Source organism: Sorex fumeus, unplaced genomic scaffold (genome assembly GCF_029834395.1).
Source record: "Sorex fumeus unplaced genomic scaffold, SorFum_2.1 ptg000072l, whole genome shotgun sequence".
Classification (NCBI taxonomy): Eukaryota; Metazoa; Chordata; class Mammalia; order Eulipotyphla; family Soricidae; genus Sorex; species Sorex fumeus.
Genome location: NW_026606129.1, coordinates 60,490,038 through 60,509,672, shown reverse-complemented (window position 1 = coordinate 60,509,672; position 19,635 = coordinate 60,490,038). Strand labels below are relative to the sequence as shown.

Sequence of the window (19,635 nt, the reverse complement as noted above, 5' to 3'; positions counted from 1 at the left end):
GATGTGAGATCCATGTCCTTAATCATTTATGACACTGACTCTTACCTCAGTGCATGGAACACATGACAATACTAGGGATTCTGAAAGATCTCACAGAAGTTATTTGGATTATTCAACCATTTATTCATTCTTGCTTTAACAGATATTCCCCATGCAACTATGAATGTAATCGGTGCAGGGAGACATGGTATCTCTGGTATCTCTGAAGTAGGGACAATATATGAGCTTATAAGGCAGCAGTGGTGGAGTATGGGCGTGACTGCCAAGACTTCTGGTTTTATGAACACAACATTCTAATACCACATTCCCTACCAGAGTGCCCATATCCCTCCACCATTGTTTCTATTGCTCCCCTCACTGCACTTCCACCTTATTCTACCCCTTTCCCCAGTCCCCCAAATTGCTCTACTTTTTGGCAGAATCACAAATTTTGATTCTCTGGATATTTTCATTCCAACCATAAGAGCAAGAGAGATGAAAGTAGAAAATAGGTAAAAGGTATTGAAAGTTAGCACTGGAAGTGATCTTAGTGATAATCCATTTTCAGGATGAAAAATACATAGAAAGCATTGTTTTATTTCCATTTAATTTAGGTTATTTTTTAGAATATGAACCAAATGACTACATATTTTAAGTGTCTAAATTGAGATCCTATTATGACAGATGGGGGTTCATTTTTTTGGAAAATATTGTGTATACATAAATTTAAGTATAATATATAAAATTTAATATATATTAATAGGTAATATATAATTTAATCACATATACACATATATGTACATATAGGTACATTTCCAAAATTTTATTTATGAAATGATGAGACTATTGTTTTTCAAGTATAACATTCTACCAAAATTTCTAGTTTTGTTTTAATGTCAGAGATGTTTATTTATTTTTAAATGCCTACTCTCCCATGTTATGTAATCTGGGAACTATCAGAAAAATGGTCAAGTTCCAATATAGACACAGTGTTTAGTAGAGAACCTAAGGGTCGAATTTGATTTGATCAAAAAGGAATCTGGATTTTAATCCAGATTCCGGACGAGAACGGTGCAGTCTTCTGCCCCCGCGTTGGGTGTTCCTTCCCGGAGCCCCTTGGAGGGGAGCGGGTTGAGCTTTCCTCCCCGCCCCGACCAGGGCTCCGGCAGCCGAAGACCTCCAGGACCAGCCACCACCATGCTGAGACCACTCTCCACACACATGAAGGCCGCGCGACATCTTATCAGAACTTTTTTTTTTTATGACATCTTATTGTCTCATTACTACTTTGGAAAAACTTGCAGGCTATCGAATGTAGCCTGCCCACAGGGCAGAGTCTGGCAAACTCCCCGTGGCGTACCAAATATGCCAAATACCAGTAACAATGAAGGGTCTCATTCTCCTAAATAGCCTTGAATATAATCTCAGGGCTAGGATGAAAGAGACGTTACTGGGGCCTGCTCGAGGCAATCGACGAATAACAGGATGATGAAATGAAATGAAATGAAAAAGGAATCTCTCTGGTCTTCATAACTTATCACATTCTACTTTACCGTCACATATAAGAGATGCTAAATGTCACCAATGCCTTTTATTTTTGTTACTTGGGCAGTGTACAGTGGATTGATTTGCTATGGAGTCATTTTTATATTTATCATCATTATTTTAAGAACAGGTATCAACCTTTGGGTGTACTAATATGTCAGAAGCTGTGCTGCATGTTTACATCAGCATACTCCTCAAAATGAGGTAAAATAAAATAATAAAAAATAATAAAATAGTGCCTGTTTTCTAAATATATTAGTTTGTTAGGGAAGACATAAAAATACTGTAGACTTTGTGATTTAAACAGTAGAAATGTATTTCCTCACAGTTCTGAATACTAAAGTTCAAAATCATAATGCTGGCAGATTTGGTTTCTCCTGAGGTCTCTCTCCTTGGCTTACAGATGACTTTCTTCTTTCGGTATTCTCACATGTGCCCTTCATGTGTTTGCATCCCTAATCTTTTTCTTCAAATGCTATATTCTTTTAAGCACATCAAACCTAGTAGTCTAATTTAATCATTTCTTTAGAACTTTGCATGTGTGTGTTCTCTGAAGTTATTTGTCCTTAAAGGACTAATGGTAAGGGACGATGATTTTTTTCTTTATTAAAGCTCTACAGAAGTCCTAACACAACACTTTTCTCAATTATGTTTGTTGAGTTGAATCATTTGCAAGTAATGAAAGCGCCGTTGAGTTCTGAAAACTTTAACTATTTCAGAGCACTCGGGTAGGTGAGCTGGAGAACTTTGGTGTGAGCTGGAACTAAATTTTAACTGAGAGGCAAAAATCCACTCATTTAGTGTTAAAAAATGCAACCGCAACAAGTAGCACCATCTAAAAATGTTCCTTTCTGTGATTACCGAGGCTATAATGAACTGTGCAAGTACCCATGAATTTCTGGGCTTCTGATTTGCTTCTAGTATTTGGTTTTTTCCCTGTTCCTTTCTTCTGTTCTTCAAATTTAAGTGTCATTTGCTTGATTGGGTCATTTCCTAACTTGAGCATTAAGACCATAATAAAACACTTTCACAAATACCTCTCATTTGGGTACAAAAGCAGCAAAAATTCTGTTTCTGCAGTTTGGCCATGAAATCTAAAGCAGAATGCTCCTTTAACACATAATTTTGCTCCTGCCATATATTTCAGGACCTCTCAGCCTAAGTGCTATACCAGCAGGTACCAGGCAAACACCCAGAGACTATGTTGCTGCTTTGTTGGCAAAATCCTGGGTGATCAAAATTTTGCAAGATGAGCGTGACCTAGAGATTGCAAGTTCTTCTGATTTTTAGAAATTAGCAAAAGAAAAAAATCATAGAAGCTGGAAATTTTCAGGTATGTTAGTAGTTATATTCAAATTAATTTGGCCTCTGCAGGTGTTGAAGGTGGGACTGAGCATGGTTCTGAGATCTCCACTTGGATACCATCCTCTGCACACAGTGCTATTCCTCTGTGCATATGGAGATTCTCTCAGCCTCATTTCTTTGATGGGGAAGTAAAGGGAGAACTTTGCTAATGATACTTTTGCAAACACCAAGAACAGGATATACAGTGCATGAGTCATGGAAAAGAGAGTGGAGCTGGAACACTTAGGAGAAGCTGGTTGCAGTGGACTGGCAGGTCATGGTAAGGAATTTTACCTTAGGCCCTGGAGAGCTGGGTAATTCATGAGAGTATGAGGAGAGGACAGAATTGACTGACTGACTCCTCTGTAGTTAATATATCTGAAGTCAATTGAGTCTAAGTACTTAGCAGAAACATACATCCTGCGAAATGTGCACATAGGAGACATTATGCAGACAAGGGTTCATGCTCTCAGGGAACCAGTGCACACACAAAAAGTTATATATACACTCATACACAAATATTAATATCAAGAAACAGAGAGAGAGCACTATGGAGACTCTCAGAAGCACATCTATAAAAAAGACACAAAGAGAGGCAGTAAAAGATGGGAACTGCACACGCAAACACCCAGTGACACCATGAAATAGAGGCACAGAGTGATATGCACACAGAGCTTTTGTCAAGGTGACAAACACATGGCAGACACCAGAAGAAAAAAACACAATAGGGCGAGCAGAAGAGTGTTGAAATAGAGTCAGGGAAAGAGAAGCAGAGATATGGAAGCACCAAAACCATGGACTCAGAATGAGCTCCTGCTACTAGCCTGCTCTGCTTGAGGAACATATGCCCGTACATGGCTGTGATCCTGTCCAGTGGCTGAAGTCCCCAAGTCTATCTCAGGGTGAGCAGCTTGTTGCAGGGAGTATGATGCTACTGTTTGTGGATGCTTCTTTTCCTGTTTTGCTGACTAAATCCAAATGAAGACTTTAACTAGTACTTAATGGAAGAATCAGAATTTAGTTCTAAGGAGGGGGAATAGAACTTTTCAGATTTGTCAAGGAATAATGCATTAGTTGTAAACACCACTGCACTCGTGCTGGAGCGATAGCACATCGGGTAGGGCATTTGCCTTGCATGTGGCCGACCTGCGTTCAAGTCTTTTGTCCCTCTGGGAGAGCCCGTCAAGCTACCGACAGTATCTTGCCCACACCGCAGAGCCTGGCAAGCTCCCCGTGGCGTATTCGATATGCCAAAAACAGTAACAGCAAGTCTCACAATGGAGATGTTACTGGTGCCCACTCGAGTACATCGATGAACAACTGAAAGAACAGTGCTATCGTGCCAATGCATTAATAGATCTCATGCTTGACTTTAAGTACCCTCCTGGGGACATCCAGCCATCTATGATTTTTCACATTGCTGGGTAACTTAATGTCTTAGACCTGATTTCTTGCAAGAGGACTGTAAACTTGAAGTGGCCACATTTAGATATTGAGCAGAAATATGGTTGGGAAAACTTTTCAAGATGAGACGAGAAACAAAGGGCCATGCTAGGTTTGGTTGTGGACACACATTTATTGGTGACTGGTCACACTGCATGTGACCAATGGAATGGTCACTAGAGAAAGGGGGGGAAATTCCACAGAATCTAAAGGCCAGCAGGGACAGGCAGATATTAGTGGCGCCTGAATGTTTCTCTCCTGATGCTTCTGGAATACTGGTTTTGGAACTAAGATGACAACTTGAGTTGTTTTTTGTTTTTGTGTTTTTTAGGTTTAAGCTACTTTCAGTGCTATTCAGGTGGTCTGTGACCATTTTTAATGATACTGAGATTTACACTGGTGAACTTAATGTGCAGTCAGGAGTTCTTATCGAGATATCCTGCAGTTGTTTTTATGTTTTAGGCATCATAGGTATGAATGTTTTGGGGTACTGCAGTGTGGAAGATTAAAAAAATTAGCATATCTATTGATACTGGTCATGACTTTCATTTTTTAATGTGTTTTGCATTTGATATTTTTACTGTTGGCTTCAACTCCTGAAGTTTGTACAGGTTACATCTGTGAATGAGCATTCAAATGCACACTATTCTAGAGTTCATAGTCCTCAACTATCTCCTGTGTTTGACACTCACAAGACTGACAGTTCATGCTACTATACTTCTTCCTGATCACCAGACAGCTAATAATATCTGTAGCACCCCTTCAATGTTTGAAATTATTCAAACATGTTGATTTTAAAACTCCTACATTGCTTTTTCCCATTCTCTCCTACAAAAATCACATAAAAGCTCTTAATCATGGCTTCATCTCCCTCAGACACTTTATCAATATCTTTTCTTCCCTGTGATTTCACCATGATACAGACTGTATCTCCTCTTAGAAATGTGAGTATAAAAACAGGCGCGCGCGTGCACACACACACACATATACACACTCAAAAAAAAAATCTCTTTTAGGCTGGAGAGTTAGTGCAGGTGTTAAAACACATACCTTTATTACAGACAGCCATGGTTTAATCCCTGTCACCACATGACCGCCCCCGGCCCCAACATTGGAAAGGACACTTGAGCACTGAGTCACCAGAACTAATCCCTGAACACCACTGAGTGGGGTCCTAGAGGACCTCAGAGGACCTCTCTAGTGATTGGATAATCTCTATCACCACAAAGCCTACACGCAAACACATCCTTGGGTCTTAGCAAAAGCTAGCCTCATTAGCCAAGAATCACAAGGAGAGGCCCTGAGCATTTCTTGGAAAACCTACCTCCTTAAAATAAACAAAAACAGATGAAAAGCTATATTCTCAGTGAAGTTATCTATTAATTTGTTGGATTCACCATACTTGAATGACAATACAATCTACATCTAAAAAACAGAGTAGCAGTAAATTCATTGCATGTAAAAGAACCAAGGGACTACTAGGGGATATTGAGGCATCAATTATTCACAGTTACACCGTGACAGTCCAGGATATAAAACTGAGGACTGTAACCCATAACAAGGAAATTTGAGGAAGTGACTGGAGGTCATAAATCATATCATAAAGTCATATAATAGACATGGATTAATATGCTAAATGTTGCAAACTTAAAGACCGTAGCTATCTAGTAAAACTCTGTAGTCCTTACTAATTGTAGCAAATAGCAGTATTTAATCTTTTCTTGTAGATAAGAAGTATTCTATTGTATAAATAAACTACAATTTCTTTATTAATCAATCAATGGAAATTTGGTTTCCTTTCATATTTAGATACTCTAAATAGAACTGCAATAAACATGGGTAAGCCCAGGAGTTAAATTGCCATTATCATATGGTAGTTGTATTTTAAATATTTTTAGAAGTCTCTAATTTGTTTCCCTCTATCTTTTAAAAGCAGTTGCTGTGGTTATGGAATTTTTCATGTACGAGTGGTATCATCAAATTAAGTAAACTTTGGCCATTTCTTATAGCTCAACCTACAACTGTTTTTATGATCACTCTTAACTCATATGAAGTCTCATTCATGGGTCACAGAATTCTAACCCTCTTGCTTCATGAAAACTCAGCATACCAACTTCAATGATAAATGTTATAATCAAAGGTATGTTCTCAAGGTTTCAGAGGGAAAAAGGAAAGTTTTTCCTAGGGTATCTTAGTCTGTTTCAGAGGAATTAATATGAGTTCCATTCCTAGAAACTTCAATAGACTTGCTTGTGAGAAAGAAATACCATGCATAGCTCTACTAGGCCTCATTCTGGTGAAGCACAGTGAACGGGGCAAAAAGTACAAATAGTAACAAAGAAACATGTTCTTTACAGATAGTGTTATGTCATGTATTGAAATTTAAAGAGGTGTCATGAATGGGTGTAGATAATAGTTCTTACTGGAGGGTCAAGGGACAGCTTCTCTATGCAGAGGGTCTTTGCAAGTCTGGAATACTCAAGACCAGTTGTGCCTTATGTGACAAGAACAGACGAAGATAAAGGGAGATGGCATATGTAAATATGGAGAAGTACAGTATTTATTTTGTTAGAAAGTTTGTTCTTTACCATAAAGAGTCTTCTTGAATGGGAATTATTTCATGTCTGTCTTCTAAGACCAAAATACTGTAAGCCTCAACTATTTGGCTGGATGTGTCTTGTATTTTATTGTGATTTTCTTTTTACAAAGACATCTAATTTTTTTTTTTGAATTTGATGTTCAGATGTTCATGGTAGAGGACCAGAGAAGAAGAGGAAGAGAAATTATTCTGTCCTTGTCAAGGGCACTGAAATTAAGGGAGGCCAAGACGGTGCTAAAATATGCTCTGTGTTTCCTTACCCCTTTGCAACACTTCCTGCTACCTGGTTTTCCTCTGAGCGCTCATTCCTTTGGAAGACAGACTATACAAAGCTCAGTTATCTCATTATTTAATTATGCATTGTTGTGATTTATAAGGAAGGTAATGGTTTGTTTAATTCAAAGTCAAACCCTGCATCCCCCCACCTAGCAAGTCTCACTAATTAAATAAAAGGCTCAAAATAGGTTAGAGGCACTAAACAATCACCTGTGTGTTGAATATGATGCTCATATGTAAACACAGTCCACAGATTGCAAGTTCTGAAATGCGTGTGTGCTTAATTAGCCAGATGTGAGCCACGGGTTGGCATAAATATATACCCCCTCAATAAATGGCAGTATATCGCAGTGTTAGCTAGAAGTGTGGCAGCTGAGAAGAAATTAATCACTTACACATCTGAGTGTATTTATTTTTTTTCTTGTAATTAGTTATCCTTTCCAAGGTATTAAATGATTTACATCTATCTTTTTGTCTCCATGGTAACCATGGTTTTGGCTTTAGGCCAAAAGTCCAGGTATCCTTGATTCAATGGCTGGGTGGATTCTAATGTAATACCATGTACATATCAACTTTTGACAAGGCGCTGAGGAAGCTAAATATGGACACTGCTGATATCTTTATAAGGGGGCTACAGAGTTGTCTGTAATGGAGCAAACTTCTGAAAAGAAGATGCGTAAGGAAAAGAGAACCTTTAGTTGAAAGGAAAAAGAAAGGGGCCTGATTTAATAGAAAGTTACTAATAAAGGACTTATCTCTGGACTATTTAAATAACTATCTAAACTCTAAAAATAGAACAAAAATTCAATTAAAATGAATAAAGAAATAATTCACCTAAGAGAACATATTAGGGCTGGAGCGATAGCACAGTGGTAGGGCGTTTGCCTTGCATGCAGCCAACATGGCTGACCCGAGTTCGATTCCCCCGCCCCTCTCGGAGAGCCCGGCAAGCTACCGAGAGTATCTCGCCCGCACGGCAGAGCCTGGCAAGCTCCCCGTGACGTATTCGATATGCCAAACACAGTAACAACAAAGTCTCCAATGGAGACGTTACTGGGCCCGCTCGAGCAAATCTATGAACAACGGGAGGGCCTTTACCTTTTTTACTTTAAGAGAACATATGATGGCAAAAAAGCACTTGAAAAGATATTTTGTATCTCCAGACCTTAAAAAGATTAAGCAAATTAAGTCCATGATGAGATATTACCACACATAAATTAGAAGAGAAAAAAGTTGAAAATAATAATTGCAAATACTAGTGAAGATGTGAGAAACTGATTTTCTCTGTTGAAAAGAGAAAATACAAGTCATTCTGGAAAATATTTTACAATTTAATAAAAAATATTTTTAATAATCAGAATACAATAATAGATTCAACAGTTATGTTCCTGGGAATTTATTTCACAGAACTAAAACTTAAATGACCAGAAAAGTCAATGCACAATGTTCATAGTACCTTATTTCTAGTAGTCAATCACTGGATACAATCTAAAGGTCCTTCAATATATGTATGGCGAAACTAACTGGTACATTCTTATCATAACCTACAACTTAGCAATAAAGTGATATGAGATAGTAATAGTAGGCATTCACTTTGATGCATCTCAAGGACATTGTACTATATGAGAGAAAAACCTCAAACATAAATAACTAGTATTGTCCCTATGCTGAATTCATAACACGACAAAAATGTTTAGAGCTTGAGAACAGAGTAGTTGAAGACAAGGGCTAGACCTGAGAGAGGGGGTACACTAAGGAACACAAAGGGGATCTTTGTCATAATGACTTTGTTCTGTATCTTGATTTCTGAGTGCTTATAGATTTGCACACATGATTAAATAGTTATGCATTGTAAAGTGTCAGTTTCATATTGCACAATAGCAGTACAGTACCATGCATACGTACTGCTTGCATGCTAGTTGGAACCACTAGTTAAAGACATGAGATAGGGTTTCTCTGTATTATTTTAACACCTTCAGTTGAATCTATACTTATCTAAAAAGTCCCAAGTATTTAAGTTACCTTTAAAATAAAAGTGATTGTCAGAACTAAAATTCATAAGCACTTGTGAAGCAGTTTTCAACTCTTTTTACATCTGTGGTATAGAACCTGTCCACAGGCTGTTGAAACCAGTTGAAATGTCTTTGCTAAATATTTATTTACATAACTCCTAATTTTCAAGGGAAAGATTTCTATGAGAGGTAGGAAATGTTATGTCTATCTTATAGAGGAGGAATTAGGGTCTGTAAAAGTCAGGTAACTTGCTCCAGCTCTCGCAGAGTGATGACTTGAGCCTTCAGTCCAATGCCAGGGCTGCATTTTTCTCCATCCCCTTCTTTTGGGAAATGACGTGTCCCTTCTTGCTAACAAAGAACCTGTGTTGACCGTAAGATGAGATCAGATCCCATGGTGGAGCCAAATATTGTTTTTCTTTTACTTCTTGGCTGGTCTCATAACTTGAAAGAGTGTTTCTAAGTATCTCAAGTTCCATTGCATATGCTGGGGTTCGGTAGGCAACACTGCTGCCTTTATTCAAGGATCAGGAATACCTCCTAATAATAAAGTCTAGGAGAGGAGAGTTGCTCTCATTTGTACTTGTGTCAATGCTTCTCATTGGTCAAATGCTTCTCAAAGGTCCCCTCTTGTGTTTCTTGCTAACTCTAGGAGACAATTGTGGCCATTAAAGATAAAATGGTTAGTGCTCTTCTTTCTCATCAGTTCCTGAGTTTGAAACCTTTCTCAATTTCTCTGCTGACTTATTTGAGGTTGAAGATACTTATCTTTTCCCCATCCAATTTGCCTAATATTCCTTTTTTTTTGTAAGAGGAGAGCTCAGAGGTGCTCAGGGTTCTGCTCAGGGGTGCATGTGGTGTCTGGTATCAAATCTAAGCATTCTGCAGGCAAAGTATGTGCTTAGACAGTTAAGCCATCTCTTCAGCCTTTTGCCTGTCTCTCTTCAATCCCAAGCTTAAATAAATCTTTCACCTCTCTCATCTGAAGCTGCTAGCTACTCACTGGCCTTCTTTTGTTGGACCTAAGTCCCAGGTCATTCTGATTCCAGTTTTCTTCTCTGCTATCTGTCTTATTTAAATACTTCCTATGCAAGGAGTAAAGTAAGAATCAATTTTCCAGGATATAGCCATAAATCTATCTGGATGACTAATTTCTCTTCACACTAATGTAATAGTAGTGTAGGTCCTTGTTCAAAATATTTCGTTTCTATTTCCAGTTGAACTATCAGAATTCTAAGGCAGAATCCCCTGGACAGTCTTAAAAGTTCTATAAAAGGGTGAAAATGCTTAATATGCAAAGGAAAGTGTCAGTGTTTTAAAAAGCATTGCTCGGAGGATTGTCCTTATATGACCATTTGGAAGAAGGTACATTGGGTTTCTGTTTTGTTTAGTATTTGTTTTCTGATATGAATATGCATATATGAATATGAATATAAATATGCAATATTATCATGCGTATTTGGGTAAAACATTTTGCCAGTGACCTAAAAACCCATCCCAGATTTGAAAAGAAGAGCGGAAGTGAGAATTTAGACTCATCTCTATTTGGGGAGTCAAATCTGGGGACAGGATGAAGGGGAAGGAGTTAGTTTATGAAAGAGGCAGAAGACCTAGATTCCAAATATCTGTTAAGGTGGACTACACGGCTAAGGTTTGTCTAAGAACGAAAAAGACCATCTATAGAAAGGGGTCTAGGTTTAAAGGCAAAAACATAGAAGCATAGTGGGAGACTATAACCCAAAGAATACAACGGAGTGACGGACTCCAAACATTTGGAGGGGAACTTGAAAGAATATAGCTGAACAGGCCTAGAGCCTCCCTGAATGTAGAGGTGTGTCATTCACAAGGATTTTCCATCCTTGTTCAGTATGCTTTGGGTCTCAAGATCAATTTCAGGAGTTTGGAAGATTTTACTGTACTATGGGATCAGGCAGAATTTAAAGGAAAGTGTAGTGTATAAGAGTAACTATCTCTCATCATAAGTTACATGGCTATTCCTCAGAATAATGTGTTTCCCATTACCAAGCCTTGCCATCCTCAAGAATAACTTTTTTTAAAATTGAATCACCTTGAGATACAGCTACAAAGCTTTCATGTTTGAGCTTCAGTCATACAATGATCGAACACCTATCCCTTCACCAGTGCAAATTTTCCGCCACCACTATTCCCAGTATCTCCCTGCCCCACCGCCATCCCAATCCTCCCCCTGCCTCTGTGGCAGACAATTTTCCCCACACTCAGTCTCTACTTCTGGACATTATGGTTTGCAATATAGATACTGAGAAGCTACAACATTTGGTCTTTTACCTAATTTCAGCACACATCTCCCATCCCAAATAATCTCTCCAACTATCATTGACTTAGTGATCCCTTCTCTATTCCAGCTGCCTTCTCCCCCAGTTCATGGGGCAGACTTCCAACTATGGAGTAATATTCCTGGACCTTATCTCTACTGTCCTAGCAGCTGCATAGTATTCCCTTGTATAGATGTACCAAAGTAAGAATAACTTTTTATTTATTTATTTATTTATTTTTATTTATTTTTAAAATTTGTTTATTGAATCACTATGAGAACAGTTACAAAGCTTTCAGGTTTAAGTCTTGGTCATACAACGATCAAACATCCATCCCTTCATCAGTGCATATTTTCCATTACCAAGAACTCAAATATAACTCATCCCACCCTTCCCCATGCCTCTGAGGGAGATTATTTCCACTTAACTCTCTCTATTTGATTAAATTCATTATTTCAACAAAAAATGCACCATTATTATTTGGAATTTTTCCCCAACAATCAAACCTGCTGAAAAGGCATCATGAAATAATTTGTTTTCTATTGCTGGTTATGAAGACCATATAATGTCACACATCTGCTATTGCGATTTTGGATTTCTGATATTTTACTAATTAAGTCTGGAAGAATTTCTGCCAAAAGCCACATATCTGAGATTGGTTTGTGTGCCTCTGGGTCCATGGCCATGCCAGAGAGCCATTCGTGGGGGCCAACTCGTGGTCTCTGCAGGGTAAGAAGGACATGCTGGTTCCACCCCTCATCTCATGAGGCTGCAGTTGCCCCATCTCTGCTCATACCTGGCTGTCCAATAAGCTCTGAGGTGGTGGCCACCATTCCACCAGGGGCAGGGAGGGGCAAGGCGGAAGAGACAGGCACCCTTTCCCTCCTGGGTGGTGGGGGCACGGCACCATAACTTAAAGCATAGACCATTCCCATTTCTGGCAAAAGCTGCTGGGTTCTGACTTAAGTCTGTGTGCTTCTGGGGCGATGGCCGTGCGGGAGAGCGGTTCATGGGGGGAGCAACATGTGGTCTTGGTGGGGCAAGAAGGATGTCAAAAATAACATTTTAAAGAACAGATTGTGCTTCCTAAGAGAGTTGGAAGTTGACTCAATGAATATTTGCTTAAATTTATTTGTATTAAAGTAAAATACTTTTATTTAGTATTAAGTATGGTGGGGAGAAGGAAAGAGAGGGGAAAGAAAAGAGAAAGAGAGATTAAAGAGAGAACATTGGTTTCTTTAGAGAAAAAAAAGCAGAATATGCAACTTAGGTCCAAATGTAGATGACTCTCATGATAAAGAATCCACCATAAAGAAACATGAAGAAATTGTATATCTCAGGTTAAGATTCTGGTGAATCTTCTAGGTGGAGAACGTACTTAAATTTTTTAATTTAAAAATTAAAATTCTTTTAATAGCTGTGATTGCTATGAACAGAGATTCATATTCATCCTTAGGAAGTTTTAAGTATATGCCTTGATCACTTGATCACTTGACTTCCCGTTAATCATCGATTTGCTCGAGCGGGTGCCAGTAATGTCTGCATTTGTCCCTGTCACGTGCTAGTGTAGCCCAATGGTGTCTGTTCATTCTAGGAACACGAAGAGCCTCAAACCAATTGTTCAGGGTCTTGACGAAGAAGTCTGACCACCTGGTAGGTGGGCGGCCACCCAGTCTTTTGATGTCCCGTGGAATCCATTCGGTAATAGCTCTAGTCCAGCAGTCGTCTCCAAATCTCATTATGTGTCCGGCCCATCTGATTTTGGATGTCTTGGCAAACAAGAAGTACATGTCTTAGGAAGTTTTAAGTACATGTCTAAGCACTTTGTGGTGCTAACCCATTAATCCTCATTGCATTACCCCAAGGGAAGTTGAAGGCTCTGAGATTGTGTCTAATTGTCTTGGGCTCCACAGCATCACATTAAACTGCATTGTACATGGCAGAACCAGAAATTCAGTTTTGATAGTCTATCTGTATTATCCTGTAACCTAGGATTAAGGACCTGAATCTTCTATGTCACTGGCTTGAAATAAAGATTGCTGTAAAACCTAGATTTGGTGGTTGCATATCCATGGAGATCACTTTACAACTTGTTCTGGCTATAGAGTTTCTAATTTACTTTGCACTATCCATGATGTTTTCTGCTTGAAAAGTATGAAATTTACCAGGAGCACAATTTATTTCCCAACTTTTTTGTTTGTTTGGGGGCCATAACCTGCAGTGCTCTGTGTTTACTTCTGGCTCTGTCTGTACTCAGGGATCACTCCTGATGAAGATTGGGGGTCTATGTATTGTGCCAGGGATCAAACCCAGGTTGATCACATGCAAAGTTACCCTACCCACTGTACTATTGCTCCAACACCCAACTTTTATATTTGTGGAACTCTCCAAGGTGTGTTTTGTTAATTAATTTTGTTAAGCACGTTAATAAATTAATCCTACATTGGCAGTAGCTAGGTCCAGCAGTGTATGGCGCCAAATGCAAGAAGATTTTTATTTCTTCGCCTGAAATAGTACACAGTCAACCATGGACTAATGGCAAGTTTTTACGGTGTAGGAAAAATCATAAACATTTTATCTTATCCCTCCTGCGTGACCAGTTCTGACTCACATCATGAGGTACCATTCACACCGAACATCCCTGAAAGGCCTTCACCACTATAATTCTTGGGATTTTATCAAGTTTCTGGGAAATTGGAGTTGTCACTGGAGTAACTCTGCAAAGGAAGGCTCCAAGCAATGCCCTGTCTTCCTTTAGTTGGGAAATGCGGGAAGAAAAGCAAAAACTAAAGTTAGCAAAGAAAGATTATATTCAAAACTGGAAAAAAATTAGTCAACATAAATTCCATGGCCTTAGTCACTGAACTCACCCAGAAAGAGAAACATTATAAATGTCTCATATTATCCAACCCCTGGGCACTGCCTTTGGAATCACTGTCTCATTGAACAATAAAGAATACTTTGAGAAAAGTGAGGGATGGTTCTGGAGCTTTCCCCATTGTCTGTTTCCCTTTTTATTATTATTGCCTTAGCAGTATTCATCGTTTGCGTCTCAAAGCCACCAGACAGGGTCCCACAAATCTCCCTGGCTCCCTGTGTAGGAGCCAGGCAGAGATGATATGCAGCCCTCTGGATGCTCACAGCAGCATCATTCTAGACCCAAACTGAGCTATGATTTAGGAGGTTTCTATAAAACAGGGGTTCATTGGCCTAATCGGAGTCATTTATCCTGTCTTGAGCTATGAAATTAGTGTTCATGGGTTGTAGGGATTTAGGTGGTGGTGGTTTTCTGATATATTTTACAATGGTTCCTTTGAAAAAGAATCTCATTTGTGAATTAAATACTCTCTATAGTTCATCTGGATAGAACAGTTGCAAGAAGTACCAGCTCCATTTAAAAGCTCTGTATATTGAGATTTGCCCCAACCTAAAGGTGGGTATTGACTCTAAAAGTGTGACTAAAATAAATACCTGCTCACTAGGGTTAGCGGAGAAATACCCATCTTCTAAAAGGTGGTGTTTCTGCCTCTTTCTCATTTTGGAGCATTATAAAAACAAAAAAGCATATGTACCAAGAGAAAAGCAGGATGTGAAAAAAAAACTGGAGAAATATGATAAAATTTGAATCACACTAAATTCTATTTATGCTGAATGTTGTATTTTGTTGAAGTCATATATGAAAATAGCCATATTGAAATGATGAAATCTTATATTCAGCTCGTGTTAAGGGAAGATAATGTTCAGTTTGAAGATTTTACAGTATCAGTCAAAGCAAAGAGTGAATTATTCATAGCAAATCAGGCAATGGTGGGAGAGGGGGAGCTCCACTTAGGAACGCTCAGCTGCAAGCTGCAGATCCTACTGTAAATAACAGCACAGCCTCAATATGATGCAGGCAGGCCCAGAGATATTTATTCATACCAAAGGAACCCAACTTCTAACTATGGAGAATGACTCCCTCCTGAGAAAGTTTAAATTGTGCCAACCCACCAATAAAGCAGGCTGGCATGCCGTGAAGTGACAGCCATCACTTTCACACATTTCATCACCCCTCTGCAGAGGCAGCGTGTATGGATCTTATCACACCACAAAGGATCTTTGTTCCTTGATTTCTCCTGACATCTTTTTTCCTCTCTCTCTAGTTAAACAGCCCTGACTTAGCAGTTGGACAAAGAGAAAAGAAATGCATCATTATGCTTTAGTTATTCTTAAAAGCACCTGGTTTTTGGAACACAGTTTGCAAAAATGATTTGAAATAGATTAACCTTTTGAAATGGTAATGATATAAAATTATATTAAGTACTTTTCCTAATAAAATAAGTCACACTGAAAATAATATGTGACACCATCAACTGGAAGCCCTGCTTATGGTTTTGTCTGGATTCAATTGTTTCAGGCTGACTGAGTCTCAAGGCTTGCATCTCTTTTAAAATCCACAAGTGTCATTTTATGGTATGCTGACCTCCACTACATTTAAAGTTCCACTTCCAGTTCTTTTGTTAATACTAGAAAGGGAATTAGCGCATACTTGCCCTTTATGCCTGACCTTTCTGGACTTCTCATCCTTCTTATTTAAGCCAGATATTAAAGGCAAAACTTACAATAGTCATGCACTGGATGAGTGAGTTAAGTAGGAAGTACCCTCCCCGTAATGCCTGTATCTAAAAGAAGTCGGACGCATAAGCTTGTTCTGTCCCTTTTATGGGACAAGTTGTTAATTCCCTTTATATTTTTTTCCCTTTAGACTGATAATATTTTACTTTTTTTCTTTGTAGAACATTCCTAAAGGGAGGCTTTAGCAATAATGCACAGATTATGGAAATGATGCTCATTAAATAAGGGCGAGATTTCTGGAAAGCCACACAGCTCCTTCGAAACATGCAAGCCTCCATTAGAAGCTTCATCCAAATGTTTATTCATGGAGCAGTAAATGTTTATTATTATACATTTTATTGAAACATAAATTAAAAACTGTAATTATATGTATGGCAAACAGTAAAGCTGCAGACATTTGTCACAAAAGGAGTAAGACAAGGAAAAATGCCATCACTACTTCATTTGCATCCAAATCCCTCATTGCATACCTAGCAGAAAGGCACCTAACGGGAATAACTCTGAGGACTAATATTCTGGTATATAATATTTTCAAATGATATTCTAGAAATTCTTTTTAGCAAATTTTTTTCAGAGAACATTCTGGACTTTGATTGTAAATGTAAATATTTGTACAAGTTGGATTCCTTTTTCTAAAGAAGTAGTTCTCTCATGGGCATCTCCCCCAGAAGGTCTTAATTTCCCAAACATATCTTTGAAGGTCTGTAGGTAGCCAAAGAAAGGTAAGACTTTTTCATTCCCGAGAAAGAACTACAATGACTCTTTCGTCGCTAAGGCTGAGCAAGATACTGCCCCAATCCCGACACTCTGTACCATGCTTGTTTGTTTTCAGGGCAATCTATTTGCTCCAGATACTCAAGCATATTGAATGAGTGTTTTAAGACATACCCACAAATTTATAAAGATCAAACCTTCAAACTATATTTTGGTAAAAAAAAGATACTTTTCAATGGAACAGCCAAAGTAAGTGAAGGTTAACATAATGGTTCTGCACAGTCCTTATTATGTATAGGAGAGTCCAACAGAGAGGAAAGTTTTGTCAAGAGAATTTGTGCATTTGAGATTTCTCTTCCCCTTTCCTCTACTCCTTCCTTCATCTCATCCTTCATTCCTGAATTTTTCAAAGAAATCTAACAAATTGAAAACACTTTTGTAATCTACCCACTATCCCTCATCCGCCACCCATTGATCTCTCCATTGAGCATTTATTTGTACACAGTATTCGCTAAACTAGGAACCTGGATCTGGGGGAGGTCAAGAGAAATATTCAGTCAGGAAAAATCTAGAATTTCATACTAATGGAAGAGGTAGACCTGTACTTTCACTTGGTAGTGATTCAGTAACACAAAGAATAAATGGAGTCATGAGCTTGATGGCTATCTAGAGGATGTACATTCAATCTGATTCTTAAAATGAAGAGGAAGTGGGAGAGAAGGAAATGGGAAGGGATGCCACTTTAAATGGAGGAACACTTTTAATTTTTTTTCTGCCAGGAATGTATACTACATAGGTCTGAGTGATAGTACAGCAAGTAGAATGCTTGTCTTGAACTCAGTGGACCCAGGTTCAATCCTCAGTATCCAATATGGTGCACTGAGCCCTGCTAGGAGTAATCTCTAAGCAGGGCCAGGTGTGAATGCCACCCCACCCCCCCAAATAATATATACTATATTCGGCTGGAGAGATATACAGCAGGTAAAACCCTTAATCTTGTGGATTTGAACCCCGGCACTGTATTTGGTTCCTCTAGCATTGCTTGGAATGATTCCTAAACAAATAGCCAGGAGAAAGCTCTGAGTATAGCCAAATGTCGCCAGGAGAAAGCTCTGACTACAGCCAAATGTCACCTACCAGTGACTATATTGATAGAGGATATAGTAGTGATATAGATGAAAAATACAGGGATAACAAGTCCCGAAAGATTCTCAGTAGCTCTTGAACTGGTGCTATCACTGAGCTGTACTGTGATGCACAGCAACTAGCAGAACCAGTTTCATGAAGAACTTCTGACTTCCTTCCTATCAGTATAGTTATAGGAAGAATCTCCATCCTGGAATGGCTTGCCTAAGGTTCTAATCTTATAAGAATAACCTAACCTAAGAGGGAGGACCATATGTCAGGGTTTTTATGGTTCTATAGCTCTTGATTGACTTTGTCTTTCCATTGTCTTTCCTATATAATCAAGGGCAATGATTACGTATTTTTTATTGACAAATACTTTAAATATTTTGATGCTATTAGAATCAATTATGAATCAAAAGATAATATAAAATATTTGTACAAGTTGAATTCTTTTTTTCTAAAAACGTAGTTCTCTCATGGGCATCTCCCACAGAAGGTCTTAATTTCCCAAAGTGAATAGTGTGGGGAACAGTGGCCTTATAATTTTTGTGAGGAGTTTATGTTAGTGCCAATAGTGTTATCCCTTTGGAGACGACTATACCTAATTAAGTCACCTGCCTGGGATCAATTTCTTCATCCATAGTTTCATTCTGACTTCTCTCTAAAATGAAGACAAAAATATTCCTTGTATATGATTATTCTACAAAATTATATTAAATATGTGGATAACAACTAAAACTATGTTATGCATGTGGGTAACACACTGAGACCAGTGCTGTCATATACTAAATAGTAGACTCCAGAAATTTGTCCTGAAAACATTTTGAACATTGGTTTCTTCTCTAAATCAGAAAAAATATTTATGCACTGATCCTTGCTAAATAAATACATTCCACCCTGGGTTATTTATTATCATCATCCCCAAAGCTTGACTTTTATTTTATTAGTGAATCACTGTGAGGTACAGTTACAGATTTACATATTTTTATGCTTGTGTTTCAGTCATACACTGCTCGAGTACCCATCCCTCCACCAGTGCTCACCCTCCACCACCAACGATCCCTCCACCACCATCCCTCCCACCCCCATGCCCCATCCCCCCTCCCACCCCACCTCCACAGCAGGGCATTCCCTTTTGTTCTCTCTTTCCCTTTGGGTGTTGTGGTTTGCAATTGAGATATTGAGTGGCCATCATGTTCAATCTGTAGTCTATTTCCAGCACACATCTCTCATCCTACACGGGTCCTTCAACTACACTACTTGGTGTTCCCTTCTCTTATCTGAGCTGCCCTTTCCCCCAGCATGTGAAGCCAGCTTCCAAGCCATGGACAAAGCTTGACTTTTTAAATAAAAAAGTGACTTTAAATTTAAAAACTTGATTTTTTTTAAATAAAAAAGCTTTATTTTAATTGAGGGCTGGGGAAGAACTCCAAAGTGGTGCTCAGGAGGAGGACCAGGGGCTCCTCCTGGCGATTCTCTACCAACTGCATCAGGCTTCAATGCATAAGCCAGGTGATGTGGTGCTGCTCAGGCACTGCAGTGTGGAAATTTCACAAGATCTCCTGCTGTTTGGGGTCTCTAGTGCAGCACCAGCCACACTCAGGGGACCGTGTAGTGCTGGGGATCTCACTGGTGATCTAACATGCCAGGCATGTTACTTGCGTTACTTATCTCTCATACTCTCTGA

At 38.8% G+C, this 19,635-nt stretch overlaps 1 protein-coding gene across 3 annotated transcripts in view; it reads left to right on the top strand.

Moving 5' to 3' along the window:
• Window positions 1–19,635, top strand: part of FHIT (fragile histidine triad diadenosine triphosphatase) — a 1,773,722-nt gene that overhangs the window by 1,524,280 nt on the left and 229,807 nt on the right. The gene's annotated exons all lie outside the window — the stretch shown is intronic.